The sequence below is a fragment of the Cebus imitator genome, unplaced genomic scaffold, assembly GCF_001604975.1.
Source record: "Cebus imitator isolate Cc_AM_T3 unplaced genomic scaffold, Cebus_imitator-1.0 Scaffold168, whole genome shotgun sequence".
NCBI classification, from domain to species: domain Eukaryota; kingdom Metazoa; phylum Chordata; class Mammalia; order Primates; family Cebidae; genus Cebus; species Cebus imitator.
The window spans coordinates 683,108-706,948 of NW_016107483.1; the positions used below are offsets into that span (position 1 = coordinate 683,108).

Genomic DNA, 23,841 nt, shown 5'->3' on the forward strand with positions numbered 1-23,841 from the left:
ACATGTACAACTCTGATAGAGGTTATTGATAATGGAAAAACCTACACATGTGTGGAAAGGGGAGCATAAGGGAAACATCTGTAGCTTCCTCTTAAGTTTACTGTGAACCTAAAACTGGTGTAAGTAATAATATCTATTTTTGTAAATGCCCAGCTTGCAAAATTGCATCTGCGTAGGCCCCACAAAATTGAATCTGACCTGAAGTTATATTCTTTATTTTTTTATTATTATTTTTTTGAGATGGAGTCTTGTGCTGTTGCCCAGGCTGGAGTGCAGTAGTGAGATCTCAGCTCACTACAAGCTCCGCCTCCCAGGTTCAAGAGATTCTCCTGCCCCAGCCTCCTGAGTAGCTGGGACTACAGGCACTGGCCACCATGCCTGGCTAATTTTTGTATTTTTAGTAGAGACGAAGTTTCACCACGTTGCACAGGCTGGTCTCAAACTCCCGACCTCATGATCTACCTGCCTCAGCCTCTCAAAGTGCTGGGATTACCGGTGTGAGCCACCACACCCAGCTGAAGGTATATTCTTATTTAAATAGCAAAGTGGAGGGAAAAGAAGTAAAAATTCAATTAGAAATTTCCCAATACAGTTATGTTTAACAGATTTTATGAATATCTGAGAAGCATACACAGTCCCTTCTGTAAATCCTAAAATGTAGTTTTGCTTTTATATAACTTAACATTTTTTATATTACTTTTACCATATCAACATTTATGTTTTAAAATCATTTGGCCTCTTTTTACAATGCAATAGAACTGTTCCTATACATGCTAAATTAAAAAAGGCAAAGTCACCATGTAAAGGATAACCAGTGTCCTGAATTTATATATTCTTCTTCCTATTCTATGAAGAAAGAGATAGAGGATTTCTCTAGAAATCCAAAATGTTAACAATATCAGTATTCATGGAAGCACATGTGACGGTATGATGAGAACATAAGGACGCTTTGCCTTCTGTTAGAAAAAAAAATGTCGCTTAACTATGTCCATTATACAGATTAATTTAGCATAAGAGTTTATGAATACCATGAAAAATCAATCGTGCTATGGTAGTCCATATGTCTTACGGAATATCAGGCACTACATTAATTTTATAAGATGGTTTTAAAATCTAGCATACAAATTTGTTGAAAGTTTGGTCTTATTTTCTTAATAAATATTCATAATGGTTTCTCGTGAGCTTGCTATAAAATCATTGGCTTCTCATTATTTACAAATGGCCACTTGAACTTAAGTTAAAGCTGCCAAAGCAGTCAGCCTTTGGAGACAGCAGATGAAGATAGAGGAGGGTTTCTCTGCATAGCAGGAGATTGGACAACCGAGAATACTGATTCGTCCAGTCTTTTACACTGACCTCACAGGCTGTGGGCTGGATTTAGTAAAACTTTTTTTTTTTTTTTTTTGAGATGAAGTCTTGCTCTGTCACCCAGGCTGGAGTGAAGTCGCATCATCTCGACTCACTGCAACCTCCACTTCCCAGGTCCAAGCAATTCTCCTGTCTCAGGCTCCCAAGTAGCTGGGACTACAGGTGCCCACCACCACACCCAGCTGATATTTGTATTTTTTGTAGAAAGGATGTTTCATCATATTGATCAGGCTGGTCTTGAACTCCTGATTTCAGGTGATCCACCTGCCTTGGCCTCCCAAGTTGTTGGGATTACAGGTGTGAGCCACTGTGCCTGGCCAGAAAAACAACTTTTTTCCCCTATTTTTCTTTCAAGACTGTACCTGATTTAAAAGGAAATAAATAAAACTAATTTTACTAGTATAAGAGTGGTAAGGGTAAGGAGGAAAAGCATAATATACACTGGAATCTATACCTTCTCAGAAATTGCTTTTAGTGTCATGCAAACAGCAGACTATCTTTCCATTCTTTTAAAAATGCGAATTGTATCCCTCCCAATCCCATGTGGGTAGAAAAATCTTGAAAGATTGAGAGGCATGTCTATGAAAGTTAGTATTTAAAACCAAACATCTATTTTTAATGTATTTTTCTTTGTGCTGCCCAGTTTTGCTCTATGTTACTTTGGTTTTCTATTACTTACAATATTCAGGTAGATTTTATCAACTACCTAAGATTATTATTTTTATATATTAAAGCTGTAAATTAATGGTACAAAGCCCAGGAGTTTGAGGCTGCAGTGAAGTATGACTACACCATTGCACCCTAGCCTAAAAGTGACAGTGAGATCCTGTCTCTGGAAAAATTTAATTTAAAAAAAGATACTGAGATCAAAAAACAATCCACAGAGCAAAAAAAATAAGTATTTTTTATTATATGCCTTTTATACAAGTAACAAATTATTATGAAAGGATATATTTTTCAAAATAAACAGATCCATAAATATTTCTAAAAATGCAACAGAAGTGATGAATTCTTATAATTCCTATTTGGTCAAATACTTACCTTTTGAATAGAAAAAAATAAAGCAAAAAAGTAGATAAATAAAAAACTGAGTATGTTTATTAAGCCAGTGCCTATTCTAGATATAAAGTCTGTAGTTTTGGGAATCCTTCCCAGAATAAAACATAGTAACAACTTATATTAAATTACCACAAAATAAATAATAGAAAAGCAAAGCATATTATAGGATAAGAACAGTTATATTGAAAAGGATCAGATGAAAATATAATTATCTCCCAGTGAACACACACATTCACAAAAGAAATACATATCCACATCACCTGCCGGATCATTTTTCGTTTTTATGAAACAGGAAATTTAAAACACACAATTTATTCTACCTGTTGAAGTAATGTAAATGAAGGTGGGTTTAGTCTGATAACTCCACTGCTCTTTAGGTTTACCAAATGGAAAATAGGCCACTGGAGCATATACGCTATCAAATCAGGCTGACATTCAATCAAAATCTTATAAAATATCATGTGTCATAGGAAGAAAAACATCACGCAACAACTGTAATAGCAAAATAATGAATTATGAAAGTTTGAATGTTTTAGCTTTCCTGAAATAGAAAGGAAATATATACATATATATATTTTTAGTATTTGTGGCAAGTTATATAACTTAATCATTACAAAAGTTTCTACATCTGCAAAATGGATTTAATAATATTACCTACCTATTTATGAAAATACTGTAAGATGATAATTGTAAAGAACTTATCTTGGACCCTGAAATGTGATACATATTTATAAACATTCATTGTTACGGCTGGTAAGTTAGTTTGCTCAGACTCTAAGCTAGGTCTTTCTGTCCCCACATTCATAGCCTTTGTTATTGCTATTGGTTAGAATAAAATTGATAAAAAATATATCTCATTTTGCTTCTCTAGATTTAGATAATGAAAAATAAACCTGGTCTCATTAGGGTAGGTCTGTTGTCAATACCTTCTGGAATTGAAATAACCCGCCTTCTCCATTAATACACTTATTTTGGTGTTATCACCACTGCCTGTGTTTTTACATATATTGCAATACATAGAGGAAACTTAGAGTTAATAATCTAGAAGTAGCCTGTTCTATCTGAAGGAAATCTTAACAGATGTGTCTATCAATTTATTTTGAAAAACACTATTGAGCACCTACTAACTACAAAGCGCTCTGTGAGGTATTATATGTCAATGCTCCTAAAATCTGTTAACATTCTGTGTGGGGAACTATGCATTCTTATTCATTACTAAGTACAGTTGGTATAACTTCCATCAGACCAACTTGACCATATCCATGGAAATTTTAGATGAAAATGCCCTTTGAAATGGATTCATCCTTTTTCTACATTAAAGATATTGAAAGATTGCAACATTATTTGTAATAGATGTGGCAATATACTAAATATACATCAAAAATGAAGAAGATATGCTAATTGCAAACATGCAACTGAATATAAGGCAACTGTAAAAAAGAAGGGAAGTGTACTGTATGTAGTAATAGAAAAATTTCTCTAAAGTACAGATTTATTGTTAAGTAGTGTGATATTATGCAAAAAATATATGTTCAAAAAACAAATATAAAATATGCCCCAAAAACTACTTTTACATTTGCCAACAAATTCAAAAAATAAACGTTAAAGAATATATAAGATCTAAGAAGAAGCATACTTTTGGGGAAGGGAGTAAGACCTAGACCAATAAGAGATCAACTTTTCACTATATACCACTTTCCTTTTTATGCACTTGAAACGGCAAATATTTTACCATCACAAAATAATACTTTCGGAAAATGACTACTCTGACTTCTACTAGCTGCTACTAGAAAATAAATTATAAGAGAACAAAGTAGGCAGCAAAGACATCAATTGTGACAATATTGCAAAGATTCAGGTTACAGAGAGTAGAGTTGATTCTGGATATATTTTTTTTTAAAAAATAGCCAAAAGATTTGGTCAGGTTGAATATGGAGCTTAAAACAAAGGGGACTGTCAAAAACCCATACTAGATGATATCACAGAAGACAGGGTTTTTGAAAAAAGTTTCAAGAAGGGCTTTTTAGGGGGAACATGTGATGCTAGGAATAGAAAGAACTGAAATTAATATAACATTGGTGTGTACAAAGGATCAGATAAGTTAGAGACTGGAGAGAGTGGGAGAAATTTAAGATTATTTTCTTTTTTTTTCCATTTATTTATTTTATTGCATTTTAGGTTTTGGGGTACATGTGAAGAACATGCAAGGTTGTTGCATAGGTACACACGTGGCAGTGTGATTTGCTGCCTTCCTCCCCATCACCTACATCTGGCATTTCTCCCCTTGCTATCTCTCTCCAGCTCCCCACCCCTCCACCGTCCCTCCCCTATTTCCCCCCAACTGACCCCAGTGTGTAGTGCTCCCCTCCCTGTGTCCATGTGTTCTCATTGTTCAACACCCTCCTATGAGTGAGAACATGCGGTGTTTGATCTTCTGCTCTTCTGTCAGTTTGCTGAGAATGATGGTTTCCAGATTCATCCATGTCCCTACAAAGGACATAAACTCATCATTTTTGATGGCTGCATAATATTCCATGGTGTATATGTGCCACATTTCCCCTGTCCAGTCTATCATCAATGGGCAGTTGGTTCCAGGTCTTTGCAATTGTAAACAGTGCTGCAATGAACATTGTGTGCACATGTCCTTATAGTAGAATGATTTATAATCCTTTGGATATATACCCAGTAATGGGATTGCTGGGTCAAATGGAATTTCTATTTCTAGGTCCTTTGGGAATCACCACTCTGTCTTCCACAATGTCTGAACTAATTTACACTCCCACCAACAGTGTAAAAGTGTTCCTATTTCTCCACATTCTCTCCAGCATCTGTTGTCTCCAGATTTTTTAATGATCACCATTCTAACTGGCGTGAGATGGTATCTCAACATAGTTTTGATTTGCATTTCTCTGATGACCAGTGATGATGAGTATTTTTTCATATGTTTGTTGGCCTCATGTATGTCTTCTTTTGCAAAGTATCTGTTCATATCCTTCGCCCACTTTTGAATGGGCTTGTTTGTTTTTTTCTTGTAAATCTGTTTTAGTTCTTTGTAAATTCTGGATATCAGCCCTTTGTCAGATGAGTAAACTGCAAAAACTGCTTTATAATTAATCTGTCCTCAATAGTGTGGTAAAAACTGCAATGGAAAGACAGAAATTAGATGAAAGAAACATAAATTTCAAGTTATTATCGAATTATTTATTTGTTCATCTGTCCTTTATGTGATTATTTATTATAGTTGTTTGCTTACTTATCACACACTGTGAGGAAAGTATGTTACACTTCCACGGTTTGAATTTGTCTCAGGGAGATTGTCTGTAGGTTGATTTGGAGTTCTAAAATGCTATTGCAAAATAATTCGAATTTGAATGTCTTTGGATAGGTGTATTAGTTTGTTCTCACACTGCTATAAGGACATACCCAAGACTGGGTAATTTATAACGAAAAGAGGCTTAATTGACACAATTCCACATGGCTGGGGAAGCCTCAGGAAACTTACAATTATGGCAGAAGACACCTCTTCAGAGGGTGGCAGGAAAGAGACTGAGTGCCCAGTGAAGGGGGAAGTCTCTTATAAAACCATCAGATCATGGGGTCAGTAATCCCCCTGTGGCATGAAACGGACTAGGTGAAGATAATTGAATCCTGGGGGCAATTGAATCATGGGGAGAGTTAGTTCTCATAAGAACTAACTCCCTATCATGAGAACAGGATGGAGGAAACTGCCCCCATGATTCAATTGTCTCCACCTAGGCCATTTCATACCACAAGGGGATTATGGGAACTACAATTCGAGATGAGATTTGTGTGGCGACACAGCCAAACCGTATCAATAGGGATGTACTCTTTGGTTCCCATGGGGCCTTCCTCTTGTCGTTTTCTTATACTGCTACTGTTTATGCATTGATGTCTCTATCTTCTGTAGGCCTGAGTTACCTTTCCCCTAAAATTAAGAACATCATAAATATATATATATATATATATATATATATATGTGTGTGTATATATATATATATATATATATATATTCTGCAATGAAAAAATAATAAAATTAAGGAATACTAAAAAGAAGTGTAGGAAAATTTCTATAAAGTCTCCTGAAAATACATTCCATATGGCAGAACACAAGTTTGGCTTTGAGCTTTGCCAGCTACCAGTGGGAGGGAGAAATATGTGATTTACAGAGCCCAGAGGATAAAAACAAATGAATTGCTATGGGAAAAATAATTGAAAAGTAAGGAGAGGAGAGCAGTAGAAGAGAGAAAAGCAGGAAAGAGGAAAGAGTAGGAGAAGGAAGGAGAGAGAAGGAAACCAAAATAGTTTTTCATATGCTGTTTAGATCCTTCTTCAATAAACCTTTATAAATATGTGTAATAAGATCTCTGAATTTATCATCAGTGCACTGAAACATTTAGATAAGCTCAGTTCTTAAGATGTCTTTCAATGCAGAGAGATGTTAAAACTGAAATCCCCGTGTGAAATTATGTAAGTGGCCTGAATAATATGTCGTAATATGCAGTTTTTAAAAACACATATAATATTATATATACTGAAAATTCTTTAAATATTTATTAATAGAAACTATTATTGGAATTACACTTTTATTAAGTTTGGGGTTACAAACTCTTTAAAATGTTTCTGAAACCATTTGTAGGTTAGGGGAAGATGTCAATTATTTTAAAAGGCAATATACTAGATGAAAAATAAATGCTGGAGACAGGCAAGAAACCTGTTTCTAAAAGCAAGAAATACCACGTCACCCCTGTAGGGGATGGCTTAGAAACATAATCTGGATCTGCTTCAATTTGCGGAAAAATTCAATGTATAATTAAGGTTCTTAAATCCCACCTGATATAGTATTGGTATTAATCAAACTATTGTAACAGCATGATGCACTACCATATATCTTGCAGTCTGATGTTAAGTCATTTGTCAAAAATACAAAATATGAAAACTTGTGAATGGTTTATGAGAGTGAATTTTTATAAAATTAATTTTTTTGTAAATTTAACATTAACACTTCAGTTGAGTTAACTAGCTGAAGTTTTCAAAAGGCATGATATTTCCATCCACTAAATATGCCCTTCATCATCATGTGTATGTTATTGTTTCTCTTAAAATAAAAAAAAAATTAACTATACCTGCTTTACTAAAAGTCTACAGATTTAAAAGTTAATCTTATCCAGAAACACCCTCACAGAAACATCCAGAATAATGTTGGACCACATATCCGGGCACCATGGCCCAGCTAAGTTGATATTAAATTTAACCATCATATTATTATCTTAGTAAATTCTGTCAGTCAACAGTTCACACGTTTCTCCTTTCTGTGAAATTCATTTCTTTTTTTTAACAAGGCAATCTGAAGAAAAACATTCAGCATAGAAAGTTGTAAAACATCCAGGAATAATTAATCAGAGCCTCCCTGGTAAACTTAAAGAAATATAAGAATTTTTTCATTTATTTAGCTGGTTGTGATTTTCAGAGTATGTGCTTAGTGGCTATAAAAGATGCAAAATGACATCAATTTATGAATTTAGTATTTCCATTAATATTTACTTTGCGAGACTGTCAAGGAGCAGTAGTTCCAAATTATATCTACATATCTCATTATATCAATAGTTACACCCTGTCTCCCTGACCTAGTTCATAACATGAAAAATGTGCCAGGTGGTGTGAAATGAGAATTTGTACAAACCAAATCAATTTTAATGTGTGTTTTGGAGATGTCAGCATTACCATCAGTGACTGTTGTGTTTTAAAGCTAATCATGCTTACAAATATCTCTCATAAAGTTACGCTGTGTGATAATCATTAGCTGTGCTAACTTCAGACTATGTCAATTGAATAAAATTGTTACCCTGCTATTTATAGACTTGGATCTAGTGGAGTACATGTTTCTAATTTTCAGAAGTTAGAGATGTACTGGCAAGTGTGAGTTTGTATCCAATTACTTTTGGATATATTATATACACAATGTGTAAATGTACCTGTATTATTTAGAATGGCAATATTATTGAAAAGTGGCATTATGACTCTTTTTATTCTTAGAGACCACTGGGATTTCTGAAAGATTGCTATGCATAAGTTTTATGGTTGATTCAGTTAACTCTTTAGATAGAAAAGAAAAACATGATTTTTTAAAACCATTTGGCAGAGAAAGGATATTAAATGAATACGTTTTTACAGCAAGCTAGTGCAAAGGGGCTCTTCAAAAGCACTCTAAGTGGGTTATTTAACTTGTCTACCAGGAATGTAATACATAATTATTAACAGTAGTTTCCACAGATTTTTAAAAATTGGAACTGCTCTTACTGATTGCTGCTTTTCCATGGTTGTATTTACCTAGGAGAATTTTAAGAAGGTAAATCACTCAATTATTTTTCTAGTATATTTTTTCACGTGTTTGTCTCATGTTATACTTTCCTTGCTGTGAGCAACTTTATAGCATATGATAGATTCATGAACATCACATACAATCGTTTTGAGAACTCCTTGATATAAAGCTTAAGTTTCTAAAGAATATTCTTTTAAAGAAGAGTTGTTTCCTTTTAATCCAATACCAAGCTTTCCTTTCGAATTTTTTACATTAAAAATAAGATTTTCCATTTAATTAAAACTGAGTTTTCCTTTTGATCTATTTAGTGTTTCATGCTAAAATATTTATAGAAATATTCTTAACATGGTATATGTCAAACTGTCAATTCAGATTTGCATTGCCTGAATATTTTGTGGCCTAGAGTACAGTGGATACTAAAAAATTAGAGATATATACTTATCAATTTAGCATCTCAGTTACATTTTTAAAAAGTCAAACTATACTTGAGAAATCTTTTTCTTCTTCTAATATTTAATTTTTCATCCTCTTTGTCAATTAATTAATCAATTATATGTTAATAAATATCCAAAAGCAGGGCATCTGAATATAAAAATAATTTGGATAAGTGAAAATGTCCCCAGTCTTTTTAAAGGCAAGGAAATCAAATAAGAATATGGAAATTAATGAAGTATTACATTTTGACTTATGTATGGCTTGAATTGAATATTCAATATTATACGAATTACCAATTTGACTAATTTATCTTACATGAACATAGAGGAAACTAGACATACATCAACTGCATATGGATGAAGGAACAATGTCCATCAAAATTCATTCTAAAACTTTTAAGTCGCGACTTTTTCCCTGAAAATACACCTTGAAACATATTTAAAAATTATTAGAAAATAAGAATCTATGTCCAAATCATTTTAAAGCATCTTACATGGAATTTATCTTCTCCATGGAGCATAGCATACATATTTATGTAAAGTAAAAATGTATTTCCAATAAAAATAGTTAGAATTCAAATTATACTTTTGATTAGTTGAACTCTTTCCTATTCCTCACTAGATGAAGAGTACATTCAAGTTAGTGGCTTCCTCCCTTGGACTAAATGCAAGAAATGTAAGGAAAATATAACAAATATCAGAAAATAAATATCAAGATCAAGGATATGAAAGCATCATGAAATTGTGTAGTTGGAGGGAAAAGTAGTGGTACTTACAACCTTTAACACATTGATGAGGAAAAATGTGAATGCAACAAGGTAGGAATAGATATCAGTGGCAGAGAATAAAGCTCGTTTATGAAACTAGTGTACCAAAGTTTGCTGATAGCAGTTCAATAAATAAAAAGTAATTTTACTTACAAACAAGACTATAAAAATTCTAAATATATTAGACAACCAAATCTTCAACATATGAAAATATAATCAATCATGTCAAATAGAGTTTATTGCAGACTTTATAAAATTAAATTAATGAAATTTATCTTATTTTGACGAATGAAGAAAAGTTAGATTTAGAAATTAATTAGATTCCACAGAAGGTTTTATGACTGTCTACACCATGTCACAGCTGAATTCAATCAGACATTCAAAGAATTGGTACCAATTCTATTGACACTATTCCAAAAAATAAAGAGGGAATCCTCTCTAATTATTTATACTAGCAAAACAAATCCAACAGCATATCACAAAGATAAGCCACCGTGATCAAGTGAATTTCATACCCAGGACACAGGGATGATTTAACATATGTAAGTCAATAAATGTGATCCACCACATAAACAGAATTAGAAACAAAAATCACATGATCTTGTCAATAGATGCAGAAAAAGCATTTGACAAATCCAGCATCCCTTTATTATTAAAACCCTCAGCAAAATCAGCATAAAAGGGACATATCTTAAGGTAATAAAAGCCATCTGTGAAAAACCCACAGCCAAGATTGCACTGAATGGGGAAAAGTTGAAAACATTCTGACTGAAAACTGGAACAAAACAAGGATGCTCAGTTTCACCATTTCTATTCAACGTAGTACTGTAAGTCCTAGTCAGAGCAATCAGACAAGAGAAATAAATAAAGGGCATCCAAATTGGTAAAGAGGAAATCAAACTGTCACTGCTGATGATACAATTGTATACATAGAAAACCCTACAGACTCATTCGAAAACTCTTTGAACTGGCAAATCAATTCAGCAGAGTTTCAAAATAAAAAAAAATCATAGATGACACAAATTCACAGCCAAATTCTACCAAATATAAAAATTAAAGAGGGTAGACTTTTCTCTAACACATTCAATGAGGCAGCATTATTTCTGATACCCAAACCTGGCAGAGACACAACAAAAAAAGAAAACTTCAGGCCACTGTTCCTGATGAACATAGATACAAACATTCTCAACAAAATACTAGCAAACGAAGTCCAGCAGCATATTAAAAAGCTAATCTACCATGATCAAATAGGCTTTATTTCTGGGATGCAAGGTTGGTTCAATATAAATAAATAAATGTAATTATATGGTTTGGCTCTGTGTCCCCACCCATATCTCACCTTGAATTATAATAATCCCCAAGTGTCAAGCACAGGACCAGGTGCAGATAATTGAATCATAGGAGTGGTTTTCCCCATACTGTTCTCATGAAAGTGAGTGAGTTCTCATGAGATATGATGATTTTTTAAGGGTTTTTGAAGAGTGGTTCCTTCACGGCCAGGCTGGGGGCTAATGCCTGTAATCCCAGCACTTTGAGAGGCCAAGGAGGCTGGATCACCTGAGGTCAGGAGTTTGAGAGCAGCCTGACCAATATGGAGAAATCCCGTCTCTACTAAAAATACAAAATTAGCTGGGCATGGTGATGCATGCCTATAATCCCAGCTACTCAGGAGCCTGAGGCAGAAGAATCAAGTTCTACTTATGAGTGAGAATATGAGGAGTTTGGTTTTCTGTTCCTGTGTTAGTTTTCTGAGAACGATGGTTTCCAGTTTCATCTATGTCCCTACAAAGGATATGAACTCATCCTTTTTAATGGCTGCATAGTATTCTGTGGTGTATATGTGCCACGTTTCCTTTATCCAGTCTATCATTGATGGGCATTTGGGTTGGTTCTAAGTCTTTGCTGCTGTGAATAGTGCTGAAATAAACATATGTGTGCATGTGTCTTTATAGTAGAAAAATTTATAATCCTTTGGGTATACACCCAGTTATGGGATTGCTGGGTCAAATGGTATTTCTATTTCTAGAACCTTGAGGAATTGCCACACTGTCTTCCACAATGGTTGAACTAATTTACACTCCCCAAAACAGTGTAAAAGCATTCCTATTTCTCCACATTCTCTCCAACATTTGTTGTTTCCTGACTTTTTTAATGATTGTCGTTCTAACTGACATGAGATGGTATCTCATTGTGGTTTTGATTTGCATTTCTCTAATGATCAGTGATGATGAGCTTTTTGTCATATGTTTGTTGGCTGCATAAATGTCTTCTTTTGAAGTATCTTTTCATATTCTTTGCCCACTTTTTGATGGGATTGCTTTTATCTTGTAAATTTATGTAAGTTCCTTGTAGATTCTGGATATTAGCCCTTTTTTAATAGATTGCAAAGTTTTCCTCCCATTCTTTAGGTTGCCTGTCACTCTGAGGATAGTCTATTTTACTGTGCAGAAGCTCTTTAGTTTAACTAGATGCCATTTATCAATTTTGGCTTTTGCTGCCGTTGCTTTTGGTGTTTTAGTCATGAAGTCTTTGCCCATGCCTATGTCCTGAATGGCATTGCCTAAGTTTTCTTGTTTGGTTTTTATGGTTTTAGGTATTACATTTAAGTCTTTAATCCATCTAGAGCTACTTTTGTATATGGTGTAAAGAAGGGGTTCAGTTTCAGTTTTCTGCTTATGGCTAACCAGTTTTCCCAACACCATTTATTAAATAGGAAATCCTTTCCCCATTGCTTGTTTTTTCAGGTTTGTCAAAGATCAGATGGTTGAAAATGTTCAGCATTATTTCTGAGGCCTCTGTTCTCTTCCATTGGTCTATATTTCTGTTTTGGTACCAGAACCATTTTGTTTTGGTTACTGTCACCTTGTAGTATAGTTTGAAGTCAGGTGGTGTGATGCCTCCAGCTTTGTTCTTTTTGTGTAGGATAGTCTTGGCTATACAGGCTATTTTTTGGTTCTCTATACATTTTAAAGTAGTTTTTTTCTAATTCTGTGAAGAAAGTCAATGGCAGCTTGATGGGGATAGCATTGAATCTATGAATTACTTTGGGCAGTATGGCCATTTTCAAGATATTGATTCTTCCTAACCATGAGCATGGAATATTTTTCCATCTGTTTGTGTCCTCTCTTATTTCCTTGAGCAGTTGTTTGTAGTTCTCCTTGAAAAGGTCCTTCAAATCCCTTCTAAATTGTATTCCCTGAATACCAAGAACAAGTTCTGAAATTGAGGCAGCAATTAATAGTCTACCAACCAAAAAAAGCCCAGGACCAGGTGGATTCACAGCAGAATTCTACCAAAGGTAGAAAGACAAGCTAATAACATTCCTTCTGAAACTATTCCAAAGAATAGAAAAAGAGGCACTCCGCCCTAACTCATTTTATAAGGTCTGCATCATACTGATAACAAAACCTCGCAGAGACACAACTAAAAAAGAAAATTTCAGGGCAATATGTCTGATAAACACCTATGTGAAATCCTCAGTAAAATACTGGCAAGCTGAATCCAGCAGCACATCAAAAAGCTAATCCACCACAATTAAGTCAGCTTCATCCCTGGGATGCAAGGCTGGTTCAACATACACAAATCAACAAATGTAATCCATTGTATAAACAGAACCAATGACAAAAACCACATGATTATCTGAATAGATGCAGAAAAGGCCTTTGATAAAATTAAACACCTCTTAATGCTAAAAATCTCTCAAACTAGGTATTGATGGAACATATTTCAAAATGATAAGAGCTATTTAATGACAAACCCACAGCCAATATCACACTGAATGGGCAAAAGCTGGAAGCATTCCCTTTGAAAACCAGCACAAGACAAGGATGCCTCCTCTTACCACTCCCATTCAACATCGTATTGGAAGTTCTAGCCAGGGCAATCAGGCAAGAGAAAGAAACAAATGGTATTCAAACAGGAAGTCAAATTTTCTCTGTTCGCAGATGACATGAGATGACATATATTTAGAAAACCCTATCATCTCAGCCCAAAAACTGAAACTGATAAGCAACTCCAGCAAATTCTCAGGATACAAAATCAATGTGCAAAAATCACAAGCATTCCTACACACCAATAATAGACAAACAGAGAGCCAAATCATGAGTGAATTCCCATTCGCAACTGCTACAAAGAAACTATGTTTTAATAGTATTCTGATGCTTAGAGAATCTGAGACAAAGAAAGAGTTGATTTTCCAAACAGCAAGACACAGGTTTGAAATACTTTTTTATACTTTACTTGAATGCTATTTTTTTCCTTTCTTATGCTCAGATACATGAAATCAGTTAGCATTACCAACATTCTATCTTGAAATCTCCTTATCCATGTCTACAGGTATGTATTTATATATAAGCCATTTCTGCTTATTTGAGGTAGTTACAAGTTTCTGGTGAACACTGAATTCATGAATACTGAATCATTGCCCCTAAGGGAAATACAAGGTTAGATTCTCATGAACCTCTAGTCACAGTATTTTTGTCCATTGACTAATGCATGATCTTGTTTTATGTGCATTTCTGTATAAGGAAACTTTAGCTAATTTATACTTTTATTTACCTCAAAGCTCACAGCCAACAGCCTTGTGTTCATGCCTGAACAAAGCTTATCTAACATGTATTTTCTCCATAAGGCATATTATAGCCTTTTAGCACTTAAGAACACTAGATAGTATTTCACCAGTATGCTTTGGGGGCATTTTTAGACAGTGAAATCACCAATAAAAAGCACAAAAATGTAAAAATTGTGACACTAAATAGACCGCAAAAAGAACATTCTAAGGGAGCTGAAATACAAGGAGAACTGCCCTGTTCCGCCTCAACTGGACCATGGTGTTTGATGACTCAGATTTCTCACTGCTATGTACATGTCTACAAATGACAGTGCCACAGTATTGATTTGGGGATTACAAATATTTTACCAATTAAGCAAACTGACAAATACAGAATCCATGAATGAGGATCAACTGCATATATAAATTTTCCACATTACCTCCAGCAACACTGATGCCAGACTTCCCAGCACTTCATAGCACAAGTTGTCTTTTTCTTGCCTCCAATAGCAATTGTTTCTCCGTCCTTCCACTCTGCACCAGGCCCTAACGCCAATGCCTCATGTGTTAGTTTTATATTACAGGAGCAACTTCTAAGTAACAGTTCTTTTTCAGCTTTTGTTTACTCCATAACAATCAACTTCAACTCATAGGAGCTCAAAACAAAAATTATTTTCTATATCTTATAGATCTGTTGGTCACCTTGGCTCAACTGGGTTTCACGTGCTGGTCTTGCCTAGGTTCTGTCCTGCAGTTGCACTCAGGTAACAACAGTTGGAGGTTCAGCTGAGTTGCTGAGATGGCTGCTCCATCTCAACAGGGAAAGAGAAAACATAAAAAATAAAAAAAATAAAAATAAAAAAACAAAAATTAGTCTCAAAGCTTCTGCTGGCCAATCGCAGTGGCTCACATCTATAATCCCAACACTTTGGGAGGGCAAGGTGGGAGGATCACCTGAGGTTAGGAGTTCAAGACCAACCTGGTCAACATGGAAAACCCCATCTCTATTAAAAATACAAAAATTTTACCTATGTAACAAACCTGTATAGGTACCCCTGAATTTAAAAGTTAAAAAAAGGGGGGTATAAAAAATAAAGGAACAAAAACACAAAAATTAGCTGGATGTGGTGGAAAGCACCTGTAATCCCAGCTACTTGGGAGGCTGAGACAGGAGAATCTCTTGAACCTAGGTGGCAGAGGTTGCAGTGAGCTGAGATTGCATCACTGTACCCCAGCTTGGGTGACAGAGCAAAACTCTGTCTGAGGTCAGAAGTTTGAGACCAACCTCACCAACATGACAAAACCCCATCTCTAAAAAAAACACAAAACTAGCCAGACATGGTGGCATGAGTCTGCACTCTCAGCTACTTGGAAGCCTAAGGCAGGAGAATTGCTTGAACCTGGGAGCAGGAGGTTTCAGTGAGCCAAGATCGTGCTACTGCACTCCAGCCTGGTTGAAAGAGCCAGACCCGGTCTCAAAAACAAACAAACAAAGCTTCTGCTCTAAGTTTTTCCACTTGGTCTCTTTATGTGGTCTCTCTAGCAGTCAGGTCATATTTCTCACGTAGCAGAGCTCCACTGCACTACAGCCTAGGCGACAGTGCAAAGCTCCGTCTTAAAAAAAAAAAAGCAAAACTGTCTGGCTTTCTTTAAGTCTTCCCTTGAAACTGCCACTGCTTCCACTGATTAACAGTCACGGGGCCAGACCAAGAAAAATAAAATAAGTATCTCTTAATGACAGAATGAAACAAAATTTGTGATGGTTTTATATCAAACAGTATATCCTTGCTTCATTTCATACTTCGATAGAAATTTGCATATTTCAGCTAAGCAGGGTTTTTTTAAAATTTGGAATTAAAGAGTTTTGTGGGCTTTTTAAAGTCGTGCTATGGGAAATTTTAATTTTTCTCCTCTTGTTATGAGTTACTATCAGAAATTGATACTACACATTTTACAAATGTAATTTAGTTTCTATTAAGATAATATTGTTTTTCGCCTTTTATATATGACTATGGTGAAGTTATAAATGGATGCTTTTATACTGAACCACACATGAATTACTAGAGTAAAATTTTGTGGTCAACTTATAAACTTTAGTGTATTGTAGATTTTTAAACTTTTTTTTTTTTTCAAATTTCGGCATCAGTAATTAAACATCAGGCCGTTGTGTAGTTATACATGTGAGTGTGTGTTTTACGTGTCAAGTTTGGGTAGCACTATAATTCTAGCTTAGCACAAAATATTTTGGAAGAGTTCCTTTTTTGTCCTCTGTTCTGGAAAAGTGTAAATTCATTCTTAATATTCCATAGAATTGTAAAACAGTTCATCTGTGAACCCATCTGGGATGGCCTATTATTTTTTACATGTTTAAACTCTCTCAAAAATTTTCTTGTTTTATTCTATAGTTATTGCTCTATTGGTTTTAAATTTCTTCATCTGTATTGATTTCCTTATTTTGAGTTCCCAAGAAAATTACATACTTCCAAAAAATTTATAGAAAATTGAGCAAATATTCTTTGAATTTCTCTGTGCTTGAAAAACTTACCCATGCCAAACTATAATTTTGTGTATGTTGGCATTCTTCCACTTTTGATTATATCAGGAAGTGGTTTGTCTACAAAAGAATCTCATCATTCATAATTTCAAGGAGTGAAAATCAGGAATAGGAAATCTACTGTGAAAAAATTGGGGGGAATGTTTCACTTGAAGTCCAGCATATCATTTCTCAGCAAATCCAATGAAGCGAATTTTTTGTTCTGCATTGGAAGAGATTTGTGTTTTCTTGAGCACCAGATGAAATATGGGTTTGCATGCAGAGACTATGCTATGTGAAAAATAAGTAAGTTTAAATACCAGAATCACAATCACATACAATGGACCAAGATGTGCATATTATAAAAGAGAGAAGGGAGGTGTGATCAACTTAACAGAAAGTCCTTCTACCCCAACTCAGGCTCACTTCAGGGTATATTTATAGAGAAGAATAGAGAAATGGTATGTAGAAAATTTTCAGGTCTATTATGCATACAAAATAGCAATTAGCCAAAGATCCTAATATCTAATTGATCCTAGATACTTTTTCTTATTTTGACCCTAATTACATGTATTTGACACATATTCATCCTCAGTTAAGGATCTGATGTTATAGATATTTGCCTCACTGAAAACCATAATTTTCTCTCTGTTACTTTTGTTTTCTCTTGTTTCTTATGAGTTTGAGAAGGAAAATTTGAATTAAAATGCTTTGCTCCCTAATATTGAATCCAAAGTCAAATTCTTCATGTAATTGTATTATTTCTATTTTAGGGATAGCTTACATTTTATTTTATCAGTAAATATTATATATTAATGAGCCAAATATTTTGAATTAAAATAACCTATTCTCATTATAATTAATTTTCTAATTATACTTTTTACATTTGACTTTTAAATTTCAACTTACCTCACCTATGAAATTCCTGCCATTTAATAAAATATTTATTTTTAAATGTTGTCGATATATTAGAATTCTGTCTCAAAAAATGAACAAAATAAATTTCAAATTTACCATTGTATTCCAAAATTATTAATAATATTTGAAGTATATAATTGAGTATTCACTAAAACAATCATAATTTAACTACATTAATTAAGAAAAATATGAGAAACCCAGAGTTCAATATGTACATCTGTTCTCCAGTCTATAATTATGCCAAACTCTATTGCTGATCTTATTTAAATCACTATGGTACAAACTCTTCCTTCTGTCACATGTATTCACCCTTGGTTTCCCAATCAATTTCTATATTTACTTCTGTTTATAGTGAAGAGAGGATTTGATTATAAAAGAAAAGAATTTTTTAAATATTCCCTAAAATATATTCACTTTCATTTAACATTTTCCATTATTATCTTAGGACACTTCTTACTTTATTTCTTCATTCATTTAGCTCTTTATGTGTAAATAAGAACTTAGGTTGTGCCAAAGTCTGTGCTCATTTGTTGTAAATACAATGTTAAGTAAGATGAATACAGTCTGTCCCTGTATGGAACTTAAAATATAGTACAAATGTTATAATAAAACAAGCTTAAGATTATAGTATAGTCTGGAAAATGCCACAGTATAGAGAGTACAGTTTTTAAGATAACATATAGAAAGGGCTTCCAATCCAGAATTAGAGAGTCAAAACAACAAAAAATGAAAAATACTTTATAAATTTTTATCTTTGCAAAGGAGCCATGTTAATTTTCTTTGTACAGTTCTACCTTTAGTGCATTCTCTGGCCCGCCTGGGCAATGTTTATGCTTTGTTTCTGAAGTCTGACAAATTGTGAATATAGCCATGGAAAGTTCTCTATTTTTTTCCACGATTTTTACATTAAACAAATATTTCCCCATGAGGCTAATGTGAAGAGATAAAAAAATTAGAATCAGCCAAAGTTGAATCAAGAAAACCACAACATTATTAAAGTGGTAAAAATGCTATTTCCCCAAATGGGATCCCAGCTTGCAAGTCCATGGATTTACTCACAGGACTCTGTTAGCTTTTTTTTTTAGTAGTAAAGAAAATATATGTATATTTTTCAGCAATATGGCTTTATAGACTAACTCCAACATCAAATTTCTGACTTTTGATTTCTAGACCTTCATTTTCAAAGTACATTTTTGGTGTTTTGATTAACAGAAAAGAAGAAAAATTATTCAAATTTTTTAAAATGTAAGAACAGATCATTTTGAAATGTAAGGTTCATGTGACAAAATAATAAATGGAATCACAAATAATAAAACAATTCTCAGCAATCTGTATTCTATTTTAGTGTAACAATCAGATTAACATTCTTAAAATTACCTTGATTAGAAAAACAACTAATTATAATTTCTGTGGACATAGTAGAAATAAAGATAACATCTTATTTTCTTTAAAGCACACATTCTTTCTGGCAAAACAAGTGCTTTCTAGTTCTCCACTAGACTGGACCATTTAAAGCCAAATTACTTATCTTGTACCTGTATGCTGGGATGATTTCACTGAGATTTATGTCTTAGACATTTTCTAGATAATCTATTTGTAGATAAATGGCTACATAAATATGCCACTGGCATAAAGATGTTTTTAAAAAAGCAACTTTGATTCTGAATTGCAGAAATACAATAAGACATTTTCGCTCACATGCTTGCCATATCTCGCATCATCACAAAATGCTATGATAGTAGTCTAAGACAAAAACACATTTTCTCTGAAAGATTTTAACATCTGACACTGGCCCCAACAACACAAAACTCTACTTAGCCCAGGTAACTGGCCCAGTGACATTTGACCCTAAACTTACCATTTAATCTGATGTACCCACCTACTTCACAGGATTGTTTTGAAGATCAAATGCAAATACTGTATAATAGTATTTTTAAAAGTCAAAAGTACATGACAATGGTTTAGTGCAAAATTACAAATTATCAAAATAATATATTAAAATATGCTTAGTAATTGATTTTTAACCATAATTGCTGAATATTTTTTTCATGGCATCACCTCTGGAATCACCTACAGTATTTTTCATTCTTATAGTTATTAAAATTATAGTCCATTTTAAGGTTTTAATTTGAATCTCAATTTCAGGCTTGCAATGACCCATGGCCGCTTTGATATAGATGAAGTAACCATGCTGTTACTCTAATTCACAGGAACACTCCTTCTTTAAGAACCTACATCTGATGGCTGAAGGATTTTTATTTATTTATTTCTGCCTTCTGTATTTGTCATTGCTCTATTGCTGCATCTACACTAACCTGTTCATCAGTACCCTCTGTGAATGTCAAGCATCAAATAGCTGATGGTTGTCTCACTTGTGAGTTATCTGGAAAGCCCTGAAGCCCACTTTAAATGGGATTCAACTTATACATGCAGGATCCACGAGGTTCCCTTCACCCACTGCATGGTACTCTATTGTGAAGTATAGTTAGGCGAGCTGAGGTTTGGGTATCTTTGGCTGTATTCCTTTAATAAAAGGAAACTCTCACATGCTGATCACAGCATATAATGAAAACGTGCACTGCTCCACTGCATGCCATTCTCTCATCCCTGCCACCTGTCTAATTCTTTTCCTTCCTGTTCACATAGCACAGTCTGATCTGATAAGCCATTGCCTATGCATTTAACTGGGAAATGAATTCTACAGCTTTAAAGGCATTCCTATTCCCTCTACTATTTCTCTTGAAGTTTCCTTCTTATTTGGCAAAATGAAGATTCAAGTACGTAGAAATACATATGGATCTGATAACTGAAACCATAGAAGCGCATCCTATCCTATCTCCCAAAGATAGATAATTGATTCTTAAGTCACCAAATACTCATCCAGTGTCAACTATGGACCAATCAGAATACCAAGATCTGGGAATAAAATAAGGAAAGTTAGACATGATTACTATCTGAAAATTCTACAGTCTTGGGGTGAGTGGATGGCAATTATTGACCACACAATAAATCTAAAATTGTTCCTTTTCATTTTGCTTCTTCTAATGATGGATCACTAAACAATACTAAAATAACATCATTTTGTTTCAGCAACAATATGAATATATCTAATCAGCATAATACTGAGGAAAAATAAAGCCAGACAGAAAGAATATGAACATTGAGAAAACTATGGTGTTGGAATCAAGATGGTGGTTCCCTTTGGGGATGGTGGGTAGCTTGAGGAACCAGTAACGTTCTAATTTTTGGCAAGTTGTTAGTTATATGCATGTGTCCTCTTTATTATAATGTTAGAGTACAAACCTTCAGCTTCTTGCATTATTTAATATGCTATCGACTGAATTTCTCCCCACTCCAAATTCATATGTTGAAGCTCTAATTCTCCAATATCACTGTAGTTGAATGCAGGGTCTATAAAGAAATAAAGTTAAATAAGATCATAAAAGTGATCTAACCTGATAGGGTAGGTCAGCTTGTAAAAAGAGGAAGAAAAGGACATTTCCCTCTCTCTTTCTGCATTTACACATAGAGGAAAGGCCAAGCAAGCACACAGAGTGACACCTGCCTATAAGCCAAAAGAAGTCTCAAAATGAACCTACATTGCCAGCACCTTGATCTTGGACTACCCAGACTCCAGGGCTGTGAGAAATAATTACTTTAAATATAAATGGATAAAACTCTCCAATCAAAAGGCATAAAGTGGCAGAAAGGATTCAGAAAAGAAAACAAAACAAGAACCAATAAAATGCTGTCTACAAGATACTCACTATATGTTTAAGGACACACATACACTGAAAGTGAAGGATGAAAAAAGATATCTCATGAAAATGGTAATCAAAAGAAAGCAAGAGTAGCTACATTTATATTAGGTAAAATAGAACTTAAGCAAAAACTTTGTTGAGATAAATAAGGTCATAATATGATGATAAAAGGGTCAATTCAACAGGGAGATAAAATAATTATAATCATATTCACACCCAACATTAGTGAATCTAAATATATAAAGCAAGATCCAAAGGGAAAAATCGACAATAATACAACAATAGTAGGAGACTCAGTACTTTATTTTAAATAATGTATATAGCGTACAGACAGAAATCAATAAACCACTAACTTGAACAAAATTATGGGCCAAAAGGAACAAATAGACATATACAGAACTTTCCACCCAACAGCACTAGAATACACATTCTTCTAACAACACACAAAACATTCTTCAGGATAGATTAATAGTTAGGTTCCAAAACAAGTCTTAAGAAAATTTAAGATCAAAATCATTTCAAGTATCTTTTATAACCACAAAGGAATGAAACTAGAAATCAGTGACAATAGATAAATAGGAAAATTCACAAATACATGGAAACTAAACTACACTCTTTAACAACTATTGGATCACAGAGAAAATTAAAACAAAGTTTCTTAAAATCTCAAGACTGACATGCATGAAGGCACATGCCTGTAATACCAGCACTTTGGGAGACTAACATGGACAAAATGCTTCAAGACTAGCCTGGGAAACACGGTGAAGCCTTGTCTCCACAAAAAAAATATAAAAAATTAGTCGGACATGGTGGTGCACACCAATAGTCCCAGCTACCTAGGAGGCTGAGGTGGGAGGATAACCTGAGCCTGGGAAGTCAGGGCTGCACTGAGCCTTGTCCACACCATACTGCACTCCAGCCTGGGCAATTGAGTGAGACCCTGTCACTGAAATAAAATAAAATACAAAAGAGAGAGAGAGCTCTCAAGACAAATGATCATGAACACAGCATACCAAAACCTATTGGATGCAACAAAAGCAGTCCTAAGAAGAAAATATATATTGATAAATGCCTACATAAAAAGAAGAAAGGTCTCAAATAAAACTCCTAACTTTATAACCCCCAAAGAACTAAAATGATGGAAACAAAAGTAAGTCCAAAATTAATAGAAGGAAGGAAAAAAAAAAAAGGATTAGAGCAGAAATAAATCAAAAAGAATAGAAAAACAACAGAAAAATGACAAAAGAGTTGTTTCTTAAATGATAAGACAAATTCAACAAAACTTTAGCTAGACTAAGAAAATAAGAGAAAAACAAAAATACATAAATGAGAAAAGAAAAGGATCGTAAGAAAATACTATGTACAATTATATACCAACCAATTGGATATCCTAGAAGAAGTAAATAAATTCCTAAAACATACAACTTACCAAGACTAACTCATGAAGAAATAGAAAGCCTGAAAAAAACAGTGGCAAATAAAAGGATTGAATCAGCAACCACAAACGTTCCAACAAATAAAAGCCCAGTACCAGATGACTTCACAGGTGAATTCTTCCAAACATTCAAAGAAGAATTAATATCAATTCTTCTTAAACAATTACAAAACAAACAAACAAACCAAAAAAAAAAAAAAGTAAACATTTCCAAATTCATTTTGACACCACCACTACTCTGATACCAAATTTAGATAAAACACCACAAGAAACAAAAGCTATAATCTAGGTTGGTGCAAAAATTGTTGTAATTTTTGCCATTACTTTTAACAGCAAAAACCACAATTATTTTTGCACCAACATAATAATATCTCTAATAAACATGGAGACAAAAATCCTCAATAAAATACTAGCAAATTAACTTCAAGAGGACATTAAAAATGTTGCACACCATGACCAAGTGGAACTCATCCCTGTGATGCAAGAATGGTTGATCACATGCAAATCAATCAACGTGACACACCACATTATCAAGAACAAAAATAGAATCCACATGGTGACCTCAATAGATGCAGAAAATGCATTTGACAAAATTCAACCTACATTTATAATAAAAACTCACAACAAAATTAGCATGGAAGTACCTTCTCTCAACGCAGTTAGCACAATAAAAGAAA

The 23,841-nt window shown here is 34.0% G+C and overlaps 1 long non-coding RNA gene across 1 annotated transcript; it reads right to left on the reverse strand.

Annotated features, from left to right (window-relative positions):
- Window positions 1-13,075: 13,075 nt before the first annotated feature.
- LOC108315090 lies at window positions 13,076-19,423 on the reverse strand. The gene is made up of 3 exons (XR_001829822.2): window positions 19,404-19,423; window positions 16,035-16,039; window positions 13,076-13,164 (listed from the first exon to the last, which is right to left on the reverse strand). It is a non-coding gene; the product is annotated as an uncharacterized LOC108315090 (long non-coding RNA).
- Between the last annotated feature and the right edge of the window lie 4,418 nt (window positions 19,424-23,841).